Source organism: Chrysemys picta, chromosome 3 (genome assembly GCF_011386835.1).
Source record: "Chrysemys picta bellii isolate R12L10 chromosome 3, ASM1138683v2, whole genome shotgun sequence".
NCBI lineage: Eukaryota > Metazoa > Chordata > Testudines > Emydidae > Chrysemys > Chrysemys picta.
The window spans coordinates 171303792-171325144 of record NC_088793.1 but is presented as its reverse complement, the minus strand read 5'-3'; the positions used below and the strand labels follow the sequence as shown (position 1 = coordinate 171325144).

The 21353-nt window shown below is 44.4% G+C and overlaps 1 long non-coding RNA gene across 2 annotated transcripts in view; it reads right to left on the bottom strand.

The window, feature by feature from the left end:
* LOC101945115 (uncharacterized) overlaps positions 1-21353 on the bottom strand; it is a 124086-nt gene that overhangs the window by 74854 nt on the left and 27879 nt on the right. The gene's annotated exons all lie outside the window — the stretch shown is intronic.

The following is a 21353-nucleotide window of genomic DNA, read 5'->3' as shown; positions in this document are numbered from 1 at the left end:
AACAAGTGAAGGACCCACTGCCACCGCAGACTCAGAGTGCCACCCGGTGAGTACAAGCGCTGCAGCGGGTGGCACCTTTTTTTATGTCCACTCCCCCGCTTTGCCCCAGGCCCCCTGAATCCTCTGGGCGGCCCTGCTACTCAGCTTGTCACCTCTCATTGCCTCTTCAGCGAAGTTCATTAGAATTGTTAAGCAAGACCTTCCCAATGTAAAAAATCATTAATAACCACCTTCAACTTGTCTGTGTCTGTCCATCTCTTCTCTTGTTTTAATCCCTATACATTTCCCACAAGCTATAGCATTCTGGTTTCTGGAAGATCTCAGTTTTTCTCAGTGAATGTCACACATATTAGCAAGCTTGCCTTTACCCTTACCCAGGAATAGAAAAGCCTTTTTGATTTTCAGTGTTTTACAAAACAAAAACATGTTATGGTGCTATAACAGGCTTCAAGCGTTGGACTGAATCATACCAGCCTCTTAGTAAGTGTTGATCCTGTTGGAAGGGAATTATCTGGGTTCTGCCAGCCATGAGGCAGGTAGCTCTTTATTCCCTCCATATATAAAGGAGGTGGCTCTCTAGAGATGGGGGTCTACACAGTGCGCTGAAGTAGGAACCCTAGAAGCAGCCAATTCTGAAGGGAAGGTTTGATCTGAACCTTCTTGTTATCTCACTGTCAATTCCTTTGACAAAGCCAAACTTTAGCTTTGACTCTGCACTGCACAGCATGTGCATTTTCTTTGAATACGTTGGGAGAGGCACCTCTCACAAATACCCGTGTAAAGCTCTGTTAGATGTGGTATCTATAAAACCAAAAGCATCCTCAGTGTTGATAACTCTCATGGCATTTGGTGTTTTCCTCAGAGTCTCAGCTTCTTGAATCCTGTGATTACATGAGAATCTCATGTAAAAAGAGTTTTTCTTTCATGAAAAAAGAGTTTTTAGTCCTCTGGGATTCAGAGACAATTTTGGAAATGAACTGAAAAGGCTTAAAAACCAGAAGGCAAAAGTTAAAAATATTAAATTCAGGGTTCTTTTTAACATTTTGTGATCTTTAGGCCAATCTCATGATGCTAGGGCCTGACTCCTTATTTTTAAATGTTTGGGGCTGGCTAGCTGCATCTTTATTTAATGTCTCTATACTTAAAAAAAATTCCAAATGGAGGAATATCAGGAATCCATAGAGAAATTACTTTTGGGGGTGGGGGGGTGGGGGGGGGGAGTTCAGCCTACTCATCTCCTGATACTGACACCAGTGAGGGCGTAACAGACAAGGAGACAGCTAAAGAGATGTTTAGCAAAGACAAAAACTCCCAAATGAATATGAGCTAAAAGTAGCTAAAGGATAATTCATGTTAATGCTGAATTATAATGAATAAATCAGACATCAGTAAAGTAATTCCAAATATAGCACTGAAGCTCCAGAGGCCATATATCAATATTTCATTCCTCAAAGGGCAATTTGATCTTCTTTCAAAAGGGAATCTAAAAAACACAAACTGTTAACCCTAGCTAGGACTTTTCAGAATCTTGCTGTTCTGCTCCTACTAACACTGCATGGATTTGGAAGTGTTCCTATTAGTGATGTTCTGAGAATGATACTGACAGCTTGTAATACTTCTGAGATCAGATTACAATCCCACCAACCCCATACATTTGGAATAATCCCCATTGAAGTCAATGGAGCTAGTGTGGATTTATATAATTGCAAATGGTGGTCAGAGCCTGATTTAGGAAGTACAGGGCCCAGTCTTACAAATCCTTACTTATAGTACCAGAGTACCATGTGTGCTGTCCCACTGAAATGCAGCCAGAGCTCTAACCAGCAGTGCCTGTTCCCCAAAGGTGGCAAGAGGCAGCACCATCATTTTCCATTCTCCCAGCCTCTCTCAGACCACACTTACCTGCAACCCAGCTAGTGTAGGATGGGAAACCCATTCCAGCAGGATTGGGCCCCTACATAGTATTTTAATAGGAAAAGCAGGAGGATTTCCCAGGTCACAGTAAATCAGACCCTAGCAGAAGGCATTCTCTGGAAATCCTGCCAACTATGATGCCTTGGGTTAGTGCAAGAAAAAAAAAAGAAACATTTATTTAAAAAATGTCATTATTAAGCTTTACCCATGTTTTCTTCATTAGCAGTTAGCTTGGGTGACGGAACTATATACTTCTTGGGTGAAGTTCATCGCTTCATAGAGGGCCTATGCTTGATTTAAGTCCTCCAAATTATGCTTAAGCAGCTCTCAAGGGCTGCATAGGACTTCTGCAGGCCATTTGTAGGTGATTTCCCCTCTCATGCAGAAAAAATCACAACTCTACAATATTTCTTATTACCACCTGCTCTGCTATTGGTAAAAGCACAGAACCATGGGACTGCACATTCCAAACCAATGAGTTCCAAGTACTTGCCATATAAACCAGAGATGTCCCATGGACCAACATTCAAATGTGTGAGGAACAGGGCCAGCTCTAGGATTTTTGACGCCCCAAGCAAAAAATTTTTTGGCCGCCCCCCCTTTTTTTCGTGACCCCCCTACCCCTGGCCCTGCCCCAACTCCACCCCTTCTGAACCCCTTCCCCAAATCCCCAGCCCCGCCTCCTCCCCGGGCGTGCTGCATTCCCCCCCATTGCTTCCTTCAGGCCCCCCCGCGACCTCCCGCCCTAGCTCACCTCCGCTCCGCCTGCTCCCCTGGGCGTGCCTCCACTCCACTTCTCCCCCCTCCCTCTCAGGCGAGGGAGGGTGGAGAAGCGGAGCAGCGGCGCATTCAGGGGAGCAGGCAGAGCAGAGGTGAGCTAGGGTTGGGGGGCACAGGAAGTAACGGGGGGGTAGAGGAACCGCTCCCTACTCCAGCTCACCTCCGCTCCACCACCGGCGCCTCCTCCAAGCACCCCGCCGCTCAGCTTCTCCTCCCTCCCAGCCTTGCTGCGCGAAACAGCTGTTTTGTGCATGGCAAGCCTGGGAGGGAGGGGGAGAAGCAGAGCGGCGGCGGCGTGCTCAGGGGAGCAGGCGGAGGTGGAGCGGAGGTGAGCTGGGGTGGCGGGGGCACTTTTTCCCCATGCCAGGGAGTCGGCGCCTATGATGGCCGGCGCCAGAATGCCGCCCCTAGAAATGTGCCGCCCCAAGCACGTGCTTGTTTTGCTGGTGCCTAGAGCCTGCCCTGGTGAGGAAGCATTTAGCAAAAATCTCTGCCACAATTCCAAAATGTATAGTGGACATAAAACATCTAGTTTAAAATATTTCATCTTGTCCTGAGCTTCAGGAACAGGGTTTCTGTTGTTGTTCTTTCACACTCTAAAATTAATGTTTTGTGATTTTCTTTCTTAAGAAGTCCAGATTCACACCAAAAAGAAAAACAAACAAACAAAAAACATGCCAAAGGTGAAATCCTGGACCAATTGAAGTCAAAGGTGAAACCTCAATTGACTACAGTAGTGCCAGGATTTCACCCCAAATCTCCATGTAGCACCTAGACATTTCCATTCACAGTTTTCCCAGAGCGCCTTAGCACCATGCTAAATGCTCTCCACTTCCATGGCTTTTTATAGAAGTTCAGAAAGCCTAGCACCCTTATGATGGGGTTCCCTCACCGATTGCGGCGCCTCCTCCTGGGTGTCCTGGGGATCAGCTCTGCCAGGTGCTTTGCCCTCCTTAGCGGTCTCTCTACTCATCTTCTTCTCTGTCTGCAGCTTCCAGCTTGTGGCTTGGCTCTCCATCCAGGTCACTAAGTTCCTCGCTTTCCAGGGAAATCACAGTCCTTGCAGACCAGCTGTCCGGCTGGTGTCTCCAATGCCCTGTACCACTATTCAGAGGCTGGTAGGGGAACCCAGGCTTGCCCTGTACACTAAGTTCCAGCCCAGGGACCCTATAACATGCAGCCAAGGCCTGTGCTGTTTAGTCCTTGCTGCTGTTTCCCTGGGATTCTTCTTACAACACTGGCTCCCACCTTCACTGGGTACACCAGCATCCCAATTCCCTCCTCTTAGGGAGTAACTGCAGCCTGCCTTTCCTTCAGCTCCCTCCCTGCTCTTCGCTACTTGCGGCTTCTCGGCTTTTTACAGGCCCGTCCTGTTCCTGCCCAGTTGCTCTGCCTCCTTGTGACCCATATCTCTCCCCCTACTGGGTGCTTAATTGGTCAGTTAGGCTCACCTGGCCTAATTTTCCTCTCAGGTGCCAATGTGGGGAATACACCACATCACAACCCCATGGGACTGGGCCCAACATTTTTGTATGGCTGTGATGTATCAGAGAAGTAACTATGAATAGCATGATGTGTTCACTTTGGTCAGATCAAAATCAGAATACCCACAATTCTCTAATGGCAAGAGAGAGTTTAGGGAAAGGACATTAATGAGTTATAAGGCATTTACAGATGTTTTCACATTTAGAATTTTAAAAGTTAAACCCTAGAAGCTCCATAACAATGGTGATAATGAAACATCTATTACACGGACTATACAAGCAGCCTTCTCTATTGGAAAATTTGGCAGGTCAAGCAATTTAAGTGGCTGAACCTTTGCAAGTGCCTTCTAAAGAAAAGAATATAATATTAATTAATTGTCACTCTCTCTGAGAAGATCTTAAAGCACTTTGCTAACAACGAAGTAAGCCTTATATAATTCCCCATCACTGTAATTGTTCAATCTTGGTAAAAATTATCATCGCATTCTACAGATGGGAAATTGAGACATTAAAGAGATGTCTATACTGCAAAAATAGGTATGTTCTTAACTCAGGGTAGCTAACTTGGGTTGAAATAGCATTGAACACCCAGCTACTTGGTTTTTAACTCAAGTTAGCAGCTTGAGTTCAAACTTAGGCTCCATATAGGCTTTATCTCAAGCTGCTAACCCAAGTTGCCGAATTAAGAACACACCTTTTTTTGCAGTGTAAATATACCCTAAAAGTTTAAGCAACTTGCATAGGGTCCAGCAGGAAGTCTGTGGCCAGCTAAGGAATAGAAGACAGAGCCCCAGTCCTAGGTCTTATCCATAACACCATCTTTCTTCACAAACATTTGAAGTCAAAGATCAGCATGGGTTTGGGTGGAGTACTTCTGCAAGTCACACAGTCCCTCTTAGAACAGTTTCACTGGGGGGGGATGGTAGGGGGAGTTTGTTTGGGTCATCTGGAGGATTATTTACATTTTTTCTCATCTTGATGTGACTGCAGCCCTTAACTCAGCATCTAGACCTTTCTGTTTCCATTTCTTGATAAAACAAGAGATACCAAAAAGTGCTTAGCATTCTCAGGCTAGCTCTCATGTCTAATATGTGAAAGTTAACATGAAGCCTCTTCACTGGAGTTGCTCGTGATGCTGAAAAGAGGGAAGCAGCAAAAGATGAACAGCTAGAAGAGGCAGAGGAAATAGAGGCTCGGGTAAGGAAGGTAAAGAAAATGACAATGCTGAGGAGAAAGAACATTATACTGGCTGAGGGAAAGTCCTTACAGGAAACCAGATGATAAGCATGGAGATCTGGAGATGGTTTGGGATGTGTTGGTGTTGGAAACAATAAGCTATAGAAAGTAGGACGCAAAGCAGCTCAACTCCATGTTGCTCAAACTCATTTTAAATAAGGAGACAAAAGCCTGGCACTGTAGGAGAAGTACCCAGGGTCCATGATGAAAGAAACCCATTACCAGAAGGGTGCTGCCATAATCACTAGTATAATTGTGCAGTTCATACAAGTTATTGGGAAGAGAATGATTACACCAGATGAGGGAACAATCAAGCCAGCCGGAGCTCCACAACCCCTGACCAACACCACACCCACAGAGTACAGCTGGAATCCTAAGGGGGAAGAGGCAGCTACCCAACCCTAGCCACTCCCTTTTGTCCCATGGAGATGCTGAGAAGGCTCTGTACATGCTATGAAGCCACAAAGATTGCTGCTTTATCACTGCTTCTTGTTGTTCACTTAGAGCTACAAAGAACAGAATTTTCCCAATCCTGCAGTGATTGGGAGGGGACAGCAGCTTCCTCCACAGAGAAGCCACAGAGCAATTTGAAGGGGCCGTGTGCAGTATGTACACAAATGCACTGACAAGCAAAGCAGCTTTCAATTCATTAGACAAAATTACACGTCAGTCTATATGCTTTGCCCTGCTATTATCTAATGTACTCTAATTCGCTCCTGAATTAGAGTCATTGAGTCAATTAATTAAATTAATAGAAATAGCTACAGAGAAAAGTGTATCCCACTGGTGAACTGAAGACCTTTTTCCTCTCACAGAGGTTTGGTTCATGCAAACCGCATGGTCTGTAAATGCATCAAAATGGCACCACAATACAGCCGAAATACAGCCTGTAATTCACAATAATATGAACCTCTTTCTATAAGAGCCTATGCAGGGTTCTGCAGCAGCAAGTGCAAGAGAGAACATGCTACTGAACAGAGGCATAGGGCCTGACTCTTAGCCCAGTGAATTAAATGGCAAACTCATTAACTTCAGTGGCGCTGAATCTGACCTGTAAAGAGGGTCCAGTTGCTACAGCTGGATTTATCACTTTCCCGGTTTGTATGATAGATATTTATTTAATTTTTCATTTGGATTCACTCCTCCTCGTCTTAGAGGCTGTTCTTTGTAAAGTCAGTGGGGTTACACAGGCTCAAAGCAGAGTCTGGCCCATCATCTTGTGAGGGTATGTCTACACTGGCGGAGTTACAGTGCCGACAGTTACAGTGCCGCTCAGAGAGCACTGAAGGGAAACCACTGTTGTGTGTTCACACCGTCACCTGCCTGTGCAATAGCGTGTTCACACTTGTAGCAGTATTTGGAGCAGTGCACTCTGGGCAGCTATCCCACAAAGCATCTCTTTCTCTTCTGCTGCTAAGAGTTATGGGACGGTGGAGGGGGTCACAGGGCATCCTATTCCAATGCCCCGTGATGCATTTGTCCACATCCCAGCAACCCCTGTGCTTCCGTCCGCATTTGGCGCCATCTTTCAATGGTTTGTGTACTGTGCGCTCTGCTCTGCCTCATCGGTCTGCAGGAATGGATCCTGCACTGTCAGTCATGATCCGATGCTCCTGGAGTTGTGGCAAGATGAACCCATGGCCAAGCACCCTGTTCTTATAGTCTTTTTTCTCCGTTGAAGTCTATGGATTTTGCTGTGTCAGTTTGTGACCGGTTACTCCTTAATTGATGTATCTTTTGATGTAAACATTCCAAAACACCTCCGAGAGCATCATCCTGTCCTGGTTTCGATTTAATCAATTGTCTTGTCTTTAGGGGTGCCAGCATCCACCTCGGGTCCTCAATCTGCCCTTTCTTAATTATGGATGCACTTTGATGGTTCTCTGGTGTTGTTAAATCTCTTCACTCCTTGTTCCTTGACCATCTGGCTATAACAATGGCCTTCACACCTTATCTTTTCCTGATGCATGCATTCCTCATTCACACAAACTGTCTTTTACAGAAACCTTCAAAGGTATACAGCAGTTTTTATGTTGAGCAAGAAAGGCATTGTAAATTAAACTTTACTAAATCTTGTAATCAAAACAGTTCACATTGAGGCCCGGGCCTTCAACATTCCTCTAACATAGACACAATACAAGATCCTGTCTCTTACTTACTAAACCCTAAAACAAAGAAAAGTATATTTAACTAGAGTGCCTAATTTATAATACATATAGGAAACCATAGTAGACATTATAACTTATCCTAAAACAAAAGGGTGATCATAATCAGTCATAAGGATTGTTCTGGTCTGTCCCTGCCTTAACATCAGTACAAACACTGGCAGTCTGTCAGATGCGTTTCTACCAATGTCCCAGAAAGGGTGGCTGGCAGGATGATCAAATCGTACATTAATTCTGATAGTACAAATATAAAATCCTGCTCCTACAAGTGGAACGCTGCTTTTGGGCTCAGGAAACAAGCACTGAGTGGTGGGATCACATTGTCATGCACTCTGGGATGACGAGCAGTGGCTGCAGATCTTTCGGATGAGGAAAGCCACATTCATGGGACTGTGTGATGAGCTCGCCCCAGCCCTAAGGCGCAAGGACACAAGAATGAGAGCTGCCCAACCATTGGAGAAGTGCGTGGCAATTGTACTGTGGAAGCTGGCTACTCCAGACTGCTACCAATAGGTCACTAACCAGTTCAGCGTGAAAAAGTCGACTGTTGGACTCATGTTGACAGAAGTGTGTAGGGCCATTAATCGCATCCTGCTCCGAAAGACCATGACTCTGGGCAACATGCATGACATTGTGGATGGTTTGCACAAATGGGCTTCCCTAACTGTGGAAGGGCAATAGATGGCACGCATATTCCAATTCTGGCACCAGACCACCTAGTCACGAGTACATTAATCGGAAGGGGTATTTCTCAATGGTTCTCCAGGTGCTTGTGGATCACCATGGGTGTTTCACGGACATTAACGCAGGCTTGTCCGGAAAGGTGCGTGACACACACATCTTTTGGAACACTGGCCTGTTCAGGAAGCTGCAAGCAGGGACTTTCTTCCCAGACCACAAGATCACCATAGGGGAAGTCAAAATGCCTGCCTACTCCTTAATGCTGTGGCTTATGAAGCCATACATGGGGTACCTTGACAGCAGCAAGCAGCGGTTCAACAACAGGCTGAGCAAGTGCAGAATGACTGTTGAATGTGCTTTCAGCCGTTTGAAAGTCCACAGACTCTGCCTATATAGGAGGCTGGACCTGGCCGATCACAATATTCCTATGCTTATAGCCACGCGCTGTACACTCCATAATCTTTGTGAAGACAAGGGTAAAAGCTTCTCTCAGGATTAGACCACTGACGCTCAGCTCCTGGAGGCTGAATTTGAACAGCCAGAGACCAGGGCTATTAGAGGGGCCATAAGGATCAGGGATGCCTTGAGACAGTGATTTGAAGCTGAAAGCCACTAACATTTCTTGCTATGCTTGGGAGTGCAGTGCTGGTAATGCTAAGAGGTGATTGTGATTGGTGCAGACGATGCATTATGAAGATTTAAGATAATTGCCTATTGCTCTGCAGGGCTCTCTTTGCTTTCAATTAAAGGAATAAAGATTGATTTCAAACCGACACACTTCTTTTATTAAAAAACAACAACCGAAGCGAGACAAACAAAAAAAAACCACATCAGCACTGAGGGGGATGAGGGAAGGGAGGGTCCCAGGAGGAGGTGGGTTCCTGGGACGGTTAAAGATTTGTGTATGTCCAGGTATCATATCCAACTTTCTCCTTTGGAGTACAGTGTAGTTGGTACTGTACTTCAGCAGGGCTAAACTGCACAGGGATAGGTGTTGAGTGCAGTGGGTACTGGGAGTCGAGTCTGCAGGGCTGGACTGTGAGGAGGGAGGAGTGGAATACTGTAGCAGAGACTGGAGCCAGGAGGTTGATAAGAGTGTGTTGGTGGTGTCTGCGGGCACCTGGGAAAGAGTTTTGCAACAGCGGCTGCAGGGGAGGGTGGACACAGAGCTGCTCAGTTTGCAGTGCTAATATCGCCTGGAGCATGTCTGCTTGGTGCTTTATAACGTTTAAGAGCTGCTCTGTGGCTTCATTCTGGTGTGCCGCGTTCTCCTTTCGGTCCCTCTTCTCGCTGTCCAGCCACTCCTTCAATTCTTGTTTTTTGGCCCTGGTGTGTATCATGACATCACGCAGAAAGTCTCTTTTAATTCTTCGTGGCCGCTTTCTAATTCTGTGCAACCGTTCAGCCGATGATAACAAAGAGGGAGGCTGGGCTCCCAAGGTCATCTCTGTGAAGCCAAAATGCAACATTTTACAGAAGCAGTATTGTTTGCAACATACAGAACACTGATTCAGTGATTTCAAACACAGCCACTATGCACATACCTGTCACTAACTGTCTGACCCCAGGCAAGCACACATGAGCCACAAGACCCCCAAAATGGTAAGTAACTGCAGGGGCAGGAGAAGTCAGTGTTCCATGACTGTACTGTACACTGGGCACATGGCTCTTGGGGAGAGCCAGCACTGTATGGGGGGGGGGGGGCCTTATAATCATTCCTGTCCCCACATTTTCCACAGGCCATGTTCATTATGGAAGATATCTCGCTGCTGAGGGTGAGCAGGGAATCAAGGGAGGATCTTCTCCAAGACTGCGGCTTCCACCCTGGCCCTTATGCAGCTCGTCTGTGTGCAGCAATGGTCCCCCCCTCCCATCTCGTGACGGCAGAGTTGCGTGGGAAAGTTACTGTTAATGGGGCAAGAAATAAAGCGGCTCTGCCAAAGAACCTGCGGCAGCGGATTGCCCAATATCTCCTTGAGAGTTTCCTGGAGATCTCTGAGGCAGATTCCCATGAAGTGAGAGAGTCAATCAACAGCCTGTTTCGCCGCTCAGACGAGGGATGTGTCAGTATGAGCTTCATACAGACACAAGACTGCTTTCTGCAACCCTCCTGCCCACAACAACTCGCATCAGCAATTTCCAAATCAAAAGCCACTTACCAGGGGCCTCCTTTCCTGTTTGTGCTTTGCCAACATCTGACAGCTGCAACTGGCTAGCCTCCTCCGGGTTAAACAAGAGCTCCTGGCTGCATGCATCCCTGACCTCCGAGTCATCCTCTGCCTCTGGGTCCCCCTCCCCCTCTACATCCTCATCCCAGATTTCCTCCTCCTGGCTCAGTCCACTCTCAACTGGCATGTGAGCCAATGAAGTATCCACAGTGGCCTTCTCAGTGGAGGTGGGGTTGCCACTGAGTATCGCATCCAGCTCTTTGTAGAACCGGTACCTGGTGGGCGCAGCACCAGAGTGGCGGTTTGCCTCCCGCGCCTTGTGGTAGGCATTCCGCAGCTCCTTCACTTTGACCATGCACTGCAATGTGTCCCGGTCACAGCCCCTTTCTGTCATGCATCGTGAACTCTGTCCATAGGTATCATAATTCCTACGGCTGGAGCGCAGCTGGGATTGCACAGCCTCCTCTCCCCAAATGCTGATCATAGAATCATAGAATATCAGGGTTGGAAGGGACCTCAGGAGGTCATCTAGTCCAACCCCCTGCTCAAAGCAGGACCAATCCCTGGACCTGATGAGGTCCAGCAGCTCAGCATTGCTCCAAGCGGGGGATCGCCTGGTGTGTGGAGCAGGCATGGCCACCTAGAAAGATGCGCTGAGACCACTGCACGTGTCACCGAGCAAACAGGAAGGGGAATTTCAAAATTCCCAAGAAATTTAAGGGGTGAGGGTCACAGTTGGTCACCTGAGAGCAGGGCAGTAGAGTTCAAACCGATGACCAGAGAGGCGAGAACAGGCATTGTGGGACACCTCCCGGACGCCAAATGCAGTGCTGTAATCACCACAGTGTCTACACTGGCACTGCAGCGCTGCAGCCCTGGTGCACAAAGCTGTACGCCTCTCGTTGGGATGGGATTTTTTTACAGCGGTGCAACTGTGCAGTTTCTGCATACTACACCTCAACAGTTGCTGCTTTATTGTGCAGAAACTTGCCAGTGTAGACAAGGCCTGAGTCTGTAAAAGTGATAGGAAAATGACAATTCAAAAGTTCAGTAACTTCTCGCTTAACGTTGTAGTTATGTTCCTGAAAAATGCTACTTTAAGCTAAATGATGTCAAGTGAATACAATTTTCCCATAAGAATTAATGTAAATAGGGGGCTTAGGTTTCAAGGGAAAATTTTTCGCCAGACAAAAGACTACAGATATACACACGCACAAGTTTTAAACAAACAATTTAATACTGTACACAGCAATGATGATTGTGAAGCTTGGTTGAGGTGGTGGAGTCAGAGAGTGGAAGGGGGTGGGATATTTCCCAGGGAATGCCTTACTGCTAAATGATGAACTAGCACTTGGCTTAGCTCTCAAGGGTTAACACATTGTTGTTAATGTAGCCTCACTCAACAAGGCTGCACCAATGGAGGGAGGAGACACAGCATGGCAGAGAGAGACAGAGACACACACCATGTGTGTGTGTGAGTGAGAGAGATCACACCATGTGTGTGAGAGACACACACCATGTGTGAGAGAGAGAGAGATGCGCATTGCCCCTTTAAGTACTCTGACCCCACTCTAAGTACACTGCCTTTTTAAGTAGATCAGCAAGTTGAGACAGCAGCTGCTGCCAGCAAGCTCCCTCCATCCTGAGGCCTGTTGTGTCCCTCACCCTGCTCTATGGAGATGAGGTTAAGGAGTGGCAGGCAGGAGCAGGGGGAGGGGGACACCCTGACATTAGCACCCCTCTTTTCCCCCTCTCCCCCACCCCCAGCAAGCAGGAGGCTCCCGGGAGCAGCTTCAAGGCAGAGGGCAGGAGCAGCACACGGCAGTGGGGGGAGGGACACCTGAACTGCCCAGCAATTGATAGCCTGCTGAGAGACTGCTGCACAGGGAACTTAGGGGAGCTGATGGTGGCTGCCAATCCACCCTGGTTCCAAGCCCCCACCAGCTAGCTGCAAGGGACTGCTCTTCCATTAAGCAGTGGACAAAGCAGGCGGCTGCCAAACAATGTTATGAGGGAGCATTGCGCAACTTTAAACAAGCATGTTCTCTAATTGAAACAACGTTAACCGGGATGGCGTTAGTGAGGAGTTACTGTATCTTGAAACCTGATAATTACTGATGAGAAATACTGTAGCTCATAATATGTACCTGATGCACTCCTAAGCTGTACCATCATCATTTAGTTATTGTTCCTGAAACATATTCTAGAACAGCTCAGGGTATTCAGGCCTTGGCTACACTTGGCAATTCACAGCGCTTTCATGGCAGCGCTGTGAAGCGCAAGTGTAGTCGCGCCGCCAGCGCTGCGAGAGCTCTCTCACAGCGCTGTAAGGACTCCACCTCTCCGAGGGGAGTAGCTTGCAGCACTGCGAGCGAGCATGCAGCACTGCAGGCACTGATTACACTGGGGCTTTACAGCGCTGCACTCGCTGCGCTCGGGGGGGGGGGGCGTTTTCACACCCCTGAGCGCAGCAAGTTGCAGCGCTGTACAGCGCCAGTGTAGCCAAGGCCTTAGATGAAAGTAATAAAAACACCTGTTAGCACATTTAAAAGAATAATTACAACATCAAAACAATTAGAAGTGGTGAAATCTTCTGAGTGCCTTCTCGGCTGGAGGGACAGGAAACTAACTAGTATCAGATGTGCCCTTGTGACACATGACCAGAAAGGGTTAAACATCCGCAAAATAAATAACCCTCAAAAGACATGTGAGGAGATAATGTTTGAGGTTTTATGTATTTATATATGTTCGAGTAGGGTCGACAATGTTAGCAACAGTCCCTGTCTGTGCTGTATTCTGATAATTCAGAGGTCAAAAAAACATCCTAGCATTTAAATGTATTGTAAACACGGGATATCTTGGTATTCATCTCTCTTTGAAATGTACTGTGAAGGGTGGAGGAACAAGCAAATGGCCTTATGTTAATTTGTATAGCTAAGTACCAGTGATGGACCTCCTTCAAAGTCATCCTAATTACTTTTTGTTTCCCGAGGAACTCCAACTTGTCAAAAGACATTAAATTGTATAAAAGATCCTTAGGTCCCATTTAGCTGCTATGAATCTGCACCTAAATGAATTGAATTCATGTCTGTATGTACATTGATCTTTTACCCATACTCTCTCTCTTGTTTTTTAATAAATTTTAGTTTAGTTAAGAATTGGCTGTAGCATGTATTTGGGTAAGATCTGAAACATTCATTAACCTAATGTGTCCGATCCTTTGGGAGTGGTAGAACCTTTTCTCTTATATGATGAAAAAAGATTTACAGAATTTTTCATCATATTTGACTTGGGTACCTGGATGGAGGCCTGAGCTGGATCACTTTAAGGGAACTGTGTTGTTTGGACTTCTGAGTAACCAGTAAGGTAATAAAGAAGCTGTTTTATGCTGATTTGGTAAATCTAAGTATTGGAATATCCACCAGCTTTATGGGGATTGTCTGCCCCATTCTTTGCAGGTTTCAGAGTAGCAGCCATGTTAGTCTATATCCGCAAAAAGAACAGGAGTACTTGTGGCACCTTAGAGACTAACAAATTTATTAGAGCATAAGCTTTCGTGGACTACAGCCCACTTCTTCGGATGCATATAGAGTGGAATGGCTGAGCCATTACAAACATTGAATCTATCTCCCCTTGTAAGTATTCTCACACTTCTTATCAAACTGTCTGTACTGGGCTATCTTGATTATCACTTCAAAAGTTTTTTTTTTTTTCCTCTTACTTAATTGACCTCTCAGAGTTGGTAAGACAACTCCCACCTGTTTATGCTCTCTGTATGTGTGTATATATATCTCCTCAATATTTATTCCACTCTATATGCATCCGAAGAAGTGGGCTGTAGTCCACGAAAGCTTATGCTCTAATAAATTTGTTAGTCTCTAAGGTGCCACAAGTACTCCTGTTCCATTCTTTGCAGTTCACCCTAATTGGGTGACCATAGCTGGCTCCCCACTAGGAGCCCGGTCACAGCCGTAGAGTGGGGTATCTAAACAGGACAGATTCTAATGTATTAAATAGAGTCACAACTAAGAGTGACTCAGCCGGGGGTGGGTGGGAGGAGGGTTGGAGCAAGTTAACCTGCATTTCAGTGTGTAAGTGTGCTGGAGAGTGGAGGTCAGTATTAGGCACAAAAATCTATGGAACACCGTTAATGTGTTTGTGTGTATGGTCATTCCTCAGCATCTTTTCCTCACCAGTGGCTTGTATAGTGAAATCAATATAAAACAAAAGTAGCTGTAACAGAGTTAAGCATTCCCTTCCCATTGAAAGTCAGACTCCTTTGAAAATCCCACCCATTGCTGCTAATAAATGGGTCATAACACATCAAAAATCCATCATAAAAGTTCTATTAGTTCTACTGGTGAGATGTTACTGGATTGCCATGTCAAGACTGTAAGATCTATGGGCCAGGGGCCATCTTTTGGTTATGTTTGTACAGTGCCTAGCACAATGGGTTCCTGATCCCCGATTGGGGCCGCTTAGTGCTATCACAATACAAATAAATAATAATATAACTGGGCAATGAGATTTCTGAGACCACAGCTACTTGGAAAGTGTGAAGAAAGGGGATGAAAGCAATCACTTTCCATGCTTACTGAAGTGAAACAGAACTGAGAAATCTTAGTCAGTGAGATGGCCCTGCAATTAAGTAATAGTGCAAATACAAGACATCCTACAGAAGGTGTGCTGTATTGTCTTAAAAGGCAATTTAAACTCCCTAGGGAGGGAAGAGCAAGTGGCAGATCAGCATGCCTACCTAATTAAGAACAGGAGTACTTGTGGTACCTTAGAGACTAACAAATCTAAGATGCCACAAGTACTCCTGTTCTTTTTGTGGATACAGACTAACATGGCTGCTACTCTGATACCTAATTAAGAAAGATTAGCTGATCGGAGTTGAGAGTGCTCCACATTTTGCAAAATTGGTCTCATTTGCAAAGAGCTTCAAAATGTGGCATCTTTGAAACATTTCTCCTACTTGTAAGCAAGGTTTTCTAAACAAACCTTTGTAGATTTATCTAGGAAGTAAGATAGCATTGGCAGTATCCCATAAACAATGCCCTTAATTAAATACAAAACAAAACAGACTAAAGAGCTCCATAAACATTGATATGCCACATGTGTGGTGTTGACCCAAATTAACAGTGTGAAATTATCTTTGATAAGTTTTGCACTCATACTGTAACTAGCTTTCATTCTGGTACAAGAGTAGGGTTTGGAATATTACAGACAGAGAAAGCTGACTCACAGTTGTTGGTACAAGCAGATATTTGCAACTGCTAACCTTATTCTTGATCTTTGTTTGTATTATAGTCTTAAAACTATCAGAGTCCCATAACATCAAAATATTGTATACAGTACCATTCCTGAAAGGTGCTATGGCCTCTAATCCCTACCCTATCCCCTTCACTGGCTGACCAGTACATTAAAAACATTGTTGGATTGTTCTTAATTTCAAGCCATACAACAAATTTACCATATGTCTGCAAATTTTTGAGCACTTAGCTCTTTATAGAAGGAGTGTACTCTCTACAGATTGGAAAAAACTCTGGAGAGTACAGAATATAATGACTTTTTTTTTTTTAAGGCAAACTGTTCCATAATGTTAAACCTAGAAGCCCCCCGTGTTGTGAATGGCCTGGAGGTCTGAAACTGTACACAAATTATCAGAATGATTGGTCATTTCTCTTTTTTTCTTTCTTGAGAAAAAATATAAGTTAGTTCATGAATTTTCTAATTTAATTTTCCAAGTAGTTTTTTTTTGGGGGGTGCGGGGGGAATTGTTAAAAGAAATGGTTCTACAAATGATTCAAGTCAAATCTTTAGGTCAGATTTTAGTATGCTTTTCCACATTTAATAGCGTCTTATTCTATGAGCAGGCCTGGTAATATTCAAATTAAAGGTCTCAGAATGTGTCCCCTAAAGTCCTTTGTTCAAATTCAGTTTCTTTAATAATATACTTTGGGTTGTTTCCTCTTTCTTAACTTGAACTTAATGATTTAAAAGTTTTCTAGTTGGGGGCTGGATGCCTCAGGAGATTGATAATTGCAATATAGAACCTTTTACCTCAAGGTTTCTAGCTCAAATCCAGACTATGGCCAAGACCCCACAAACATTTAGGCACATGAGTAACTTTACTGATGGGAATAGTCAAATTGAGTTGGGAACACTTCTCAGATGTGTATGGGTATGCTTACTATACAGAGACTATACTGGCATAGCTATGTCACCATAGCTGTCTACACTGACAGACAGTAGCTGTCTACACTGACAGACAGGAGTTTTTCCATTAGTGTAGGAACACTACATCCCTAAATGAGGATAGTTAGATCAATAGAAGCATTCTTCTGTTGACTTTGCTGCATCTACACTGGGGTTAGGTCACCATAGCTGCTCCAGTCAAGGGTGTGGATTCTTCATACCCCTGAGCAACTCAACTAAATCGATCTAAATTTTAAGTGTAGACCAGGCCTAAATGTTTGCAGGATGGGGGCCCTAGACCAAAAGCTGTTACCAACTGTTAAATATTTGACATCCTCTGTTAAATATGTAGATTGTGTGAGTTTCCAATCCAGGGATGTTTCACATAATAAATACACCGCACCCATGGCACCCTTGTTGGCAGACTCAGATGAGAGGCCAAGGACTTTGGGTTTGACCCTGAAAGATGCCAAGCACTCTTGGGAAGCACTGAGCACTCTCAGCTCCCGTGGAGGCCCATTGGAGTTGCGGGCTCTCAGCATCTCACAGGAATGCTCAGCATCTTGCAAGGTTGTGCCATAAATGGGCATGGAGACTGAACATCCTTCTTAGGCCTAATTGTGGACCTTTTGAATAAGGGTTCACTATAGGCACATTGGTTAGAGTGTATAGGAAACTTTCACTGCCTTTGCCTGTGCTGGGAAGTCTCCAAGACTGTCGAGTTTGGCAGTTTCCCGAGTACTGAATTCACACACACACTTTTAGAAAAAAAGGCTCCATACGGTACAAAATATGTGCAGCATGGGAAATGGCAGTGCAAGCCTGTCTGTACCTTCCAGTCCACGTGAATCAGCTCATCGACATGTCACATTTTATGCCCATCAGATCCTTGGTCTCTCTGGTCAAACTTTTCAACAAGGGTGCTAAATCCAATTAGCATCAAGAGTGTGATGGCAATTTCTGTGAGCGTGGAACTGCCATCAGATGGTCACTGACTTTCAGCCAATAATTTCACTATAACAGTTGGACTTTTGGTTTCTTTCTGAGCAGATGAAGTTATTATTCAATATTTATATTACAGTAGTGCCAGAAGCTCTAAGCAGGATTGGGATCCATTTTTCTGGGTGCTGTGCAGACACATACAATCCCTGCCCCCAACAGCTTACAGTCTACGGCCAACATTCCCATGGCTGTGCTTACACTGAGTAGCACCTTACTCCACCAGCAGTCTATGGAGTAAGGTAGGTACTGCTTGTTATGGATAAGGGTATTAGAAAGACAAGTGACAAGCAAAGTGTTGGTGGAGAAGGTATCAATCACATATATAGTTTTTATCCATCTATTATTTGCATTTTCTCTCTGCTAATTACCAATATATGATGTGCCAACCATCTCCATCTGCCATCATTAATTGTTTTTTAACCACTCAAATAGATTGTGGAGGAATTGTTTTTAAATGATTTAATCTTGGGGTTTTTGAGGGGAGATGAAATGCTATTGAAAGAAACCTACTAGTGTGGAGCTGTTGATTTCCTATTCCAATTGATTAAAGTGTGACCTCATTTTTTATTCTGCCATCATGCTTTTAATAAACCTGTGCCCTGTGGTATTACTGACTTTTACAAATCAGTTTCTCAGCCATACATCAATCTTTAAACAGTGCATTAAAGTTTTATTCTTCCTGAACAGGTAATAATAATTTTTCACTTACTCTTCTGATTATTTTGGTCAAACTAAATTACAGCTCTCTTCCCTAACCTGAGCTCTGGCTGATTCTAAATACATCACAAATGCCTGGTTACCTTGTCACATCAGGAATTTATAAATATTTTTATAGGTTTTAAAATGAACTGTATAATTCAATTAAGGAAAGCTAATTTAAACCATTTTAAATCAGTTTTATCAGGTTTTCTCCATAGCTTTTATGAACTTCAGCTCTAATATATAAATATCACCTTTAAAATGAAAGCAAATGAATGTGCATTATTCTAACTGCCATTACATGAAATACAACAAACCTTTTAACACAGAGAAGTGACTTGGCACATTATGTGAAAGACTCACTTTGAAAACTATTAACTGGCTTATGAATAAAAATTAAACAAAACAAACTCTGTTGAATTAATTCAAATTGAAATAAGAACTATAATTGACTTTCTATATTACAATACTTCATAAGAAGACAGTGGTGCTGGAACTTAGGGTGCTACCACACCCTTGGCTTGAATTAGTAATAACAAACACAAAATACACGGTTTCCATCGTCCATCGCACTATGAAAATGGTTCCAACACCCCTGTAAGAAAAATGGTTTGTAGTTCACACACTGAGACCTGGGAGTTCTGGATAAAGTTCTTCTTGGCTCTGCCACAGACATCCAGTGTGATCTTGGCAAGTCACAAACTCTTTACCACAATTCTCCAGCTGTATCATAGGTATAATGGTAGTTCCTTTCTCCCACCCTTTGTGTGTTTTTTCCATTTAGATTGTAAGGTTTTTGGGGCAGGGACTGTCTCTTACTAAATGTATGTACAGTCCCTAGCACAATCAGGCCTCAATTTTCATTGGGGTTTCTAGATGTTACTGTAATACAAGTTAATAATCTAAAATCTACAAAATCTTTGTGGCCACAATTTATATTAAGGTTCCATTTCTAAATACTTTTATACAGAGTAAATAAATGATTAATATATGTTTTTAAAGAAATGAGTAATACATTATTTGAGTCCAACAGGTCAATAGACTGCTTCTAACCAGCTATAAAACCTTCTACTGATGTGCATATAACCATCTACCACATTCACACCTCTCATGTCTGTACCATGTTTATAACATCTAACCATGAAGGTTTTATTGATGGTTATAAGCAGCCTTGAGATTCATAAAAATCTCACTTCCCTCCTGGGCTTTTGCCAGCTGCCCATCCTTTGTATAGGACAGTGGCCACAGGAGTGCTCCCCTGGGCCTGCCTCTTGTTCCTGATCTGTCTCCCCATTCCCAGGGGCAGGCAGTGAGCCCCACATCTATTCTCCCTGTCCCTTTCCTGACCAACTCTCAGAGCTGGCTCACCCAGGCTCCCTCTTTTCTAGAGCCCTCCTGCTCTTAAGCCCAACTGGGAGTCAGCTGACCAGTCACAGGTACACTGGTCTCTTTCCTTTAAAGGTCCAGTGCCACCCTGTGACAACCCCCTTGTGCTTTATTCACCAAGCAGAGAGGTTTTGGAACTGCCTTTATCCCACCATCTCCCTGCAGTTTAAAAAATGGGCCGATGAGATCATCAGCTGCAAACCCTCCTTCCTCCAAATCTTGTTTCCAAAGAAGTATTTGCAGAAAAGATTAAGGCAGCTTTCCTTCTGGCAGGGTGCAATCCTTGAATTTTGAACACGACTGTCTGCTTGACATTTATATTATATAATTAGGAGCAGTTGTCATGTTGTTATGCTTCTTCTTCCATATGGCACAATAATCCACCATCAGAGACTTATAGTTCATGACACCCACTTCAGCTTGTGCATGTGCAGCTGGGTGGCCATACGGTGGTTCATCCTCACTAAGATACATTTTCCCATTCTGGTTTGTGTAGGTTAGATAGTGACTGATTTATGCTTCTGGTTGGGTAGTAAGGGTCACAAGGAATAATGCACAAGAGAGGTGCAGATGCAAGTTATCAGCACACCTCGCTCCACAGTGCAGCATGAGGACTCTGCCTATGTTCTAACAGAATGAAAGCAGTGTTCCATGCTGCAAAGCGGTGTTGCCCTGAGCCACAGCTCCCTTAATGGTGTCAGTTCAAGAGATGACAGAATTGAGCCCAAAGTGGCAACTTTGGACATAGGATTCAGAGGGCCATAGACGGCCCTTGAGCAGTGGCAGGATTCCCCGTGACATCAGGGGGAGTACAATATGTACATGCATATTGATAGCAGTATCCTTAAGGATTGTAAAGCCTTCTGAGGAATTTTTAAGATGATTTTCCATCACTTGCATGGTCTAAAACTTCATCTAGGTCAGGGGTTTTCAAACTGGGGGTTGGGACCCCTCAGGGGGTTGCAAGGTTCTTACATGGGGGGTCGTGAGCTGTCAGCCTCCATCCCAAACCCCGCTTTGCCTCCAGCATTTATAATGGTGTTAAATATCTAAAAAAGCATTGTAATTGATGGAGGGGGGAACACTCAGAGGCTTGCTATGTGAAAGGGGTCACCGGTAAAAAAGTTTGAGAATCACTGATCTAGGTATTTATGACACAGTAGATTAGATTGATCAGCGATTGATCGGCTGCATGTGATCAGGATTGCAATCATGAATGAGCATGCATGATAATTGTGATAGTATTATTCAGAGCTTATGAGATGGTGCTTTTTTCATGTCCTCTGTGTATATATATCTTCCTACTGTATTTTTCACTGCATGCATCCGATGAAGTGGGTTTTAGCCCACAAAAGGTTATGCTCAAATAAATCTGTTAGTCTCTAAGGTGCCACAAGTACTCCTCATTCTTTTTGCTGATACAGACTAACACGGCTACTCTCTGAAACCTGTCACTCATGGTTAAGTAAGCCATAATACAGCCATTTGGGAGGAAGAAGAGTCATATGGTCAAAGCACCAGGCTGAGGGGTCAGGAGACTTCAGTTCCTTACTCAGCTTTACTACAACCTCCTGTATGACTTTGGACACTGCAGTCACTTCGCCTCTGTTTCCCTATCTGTTAAATGAGGTACCCAT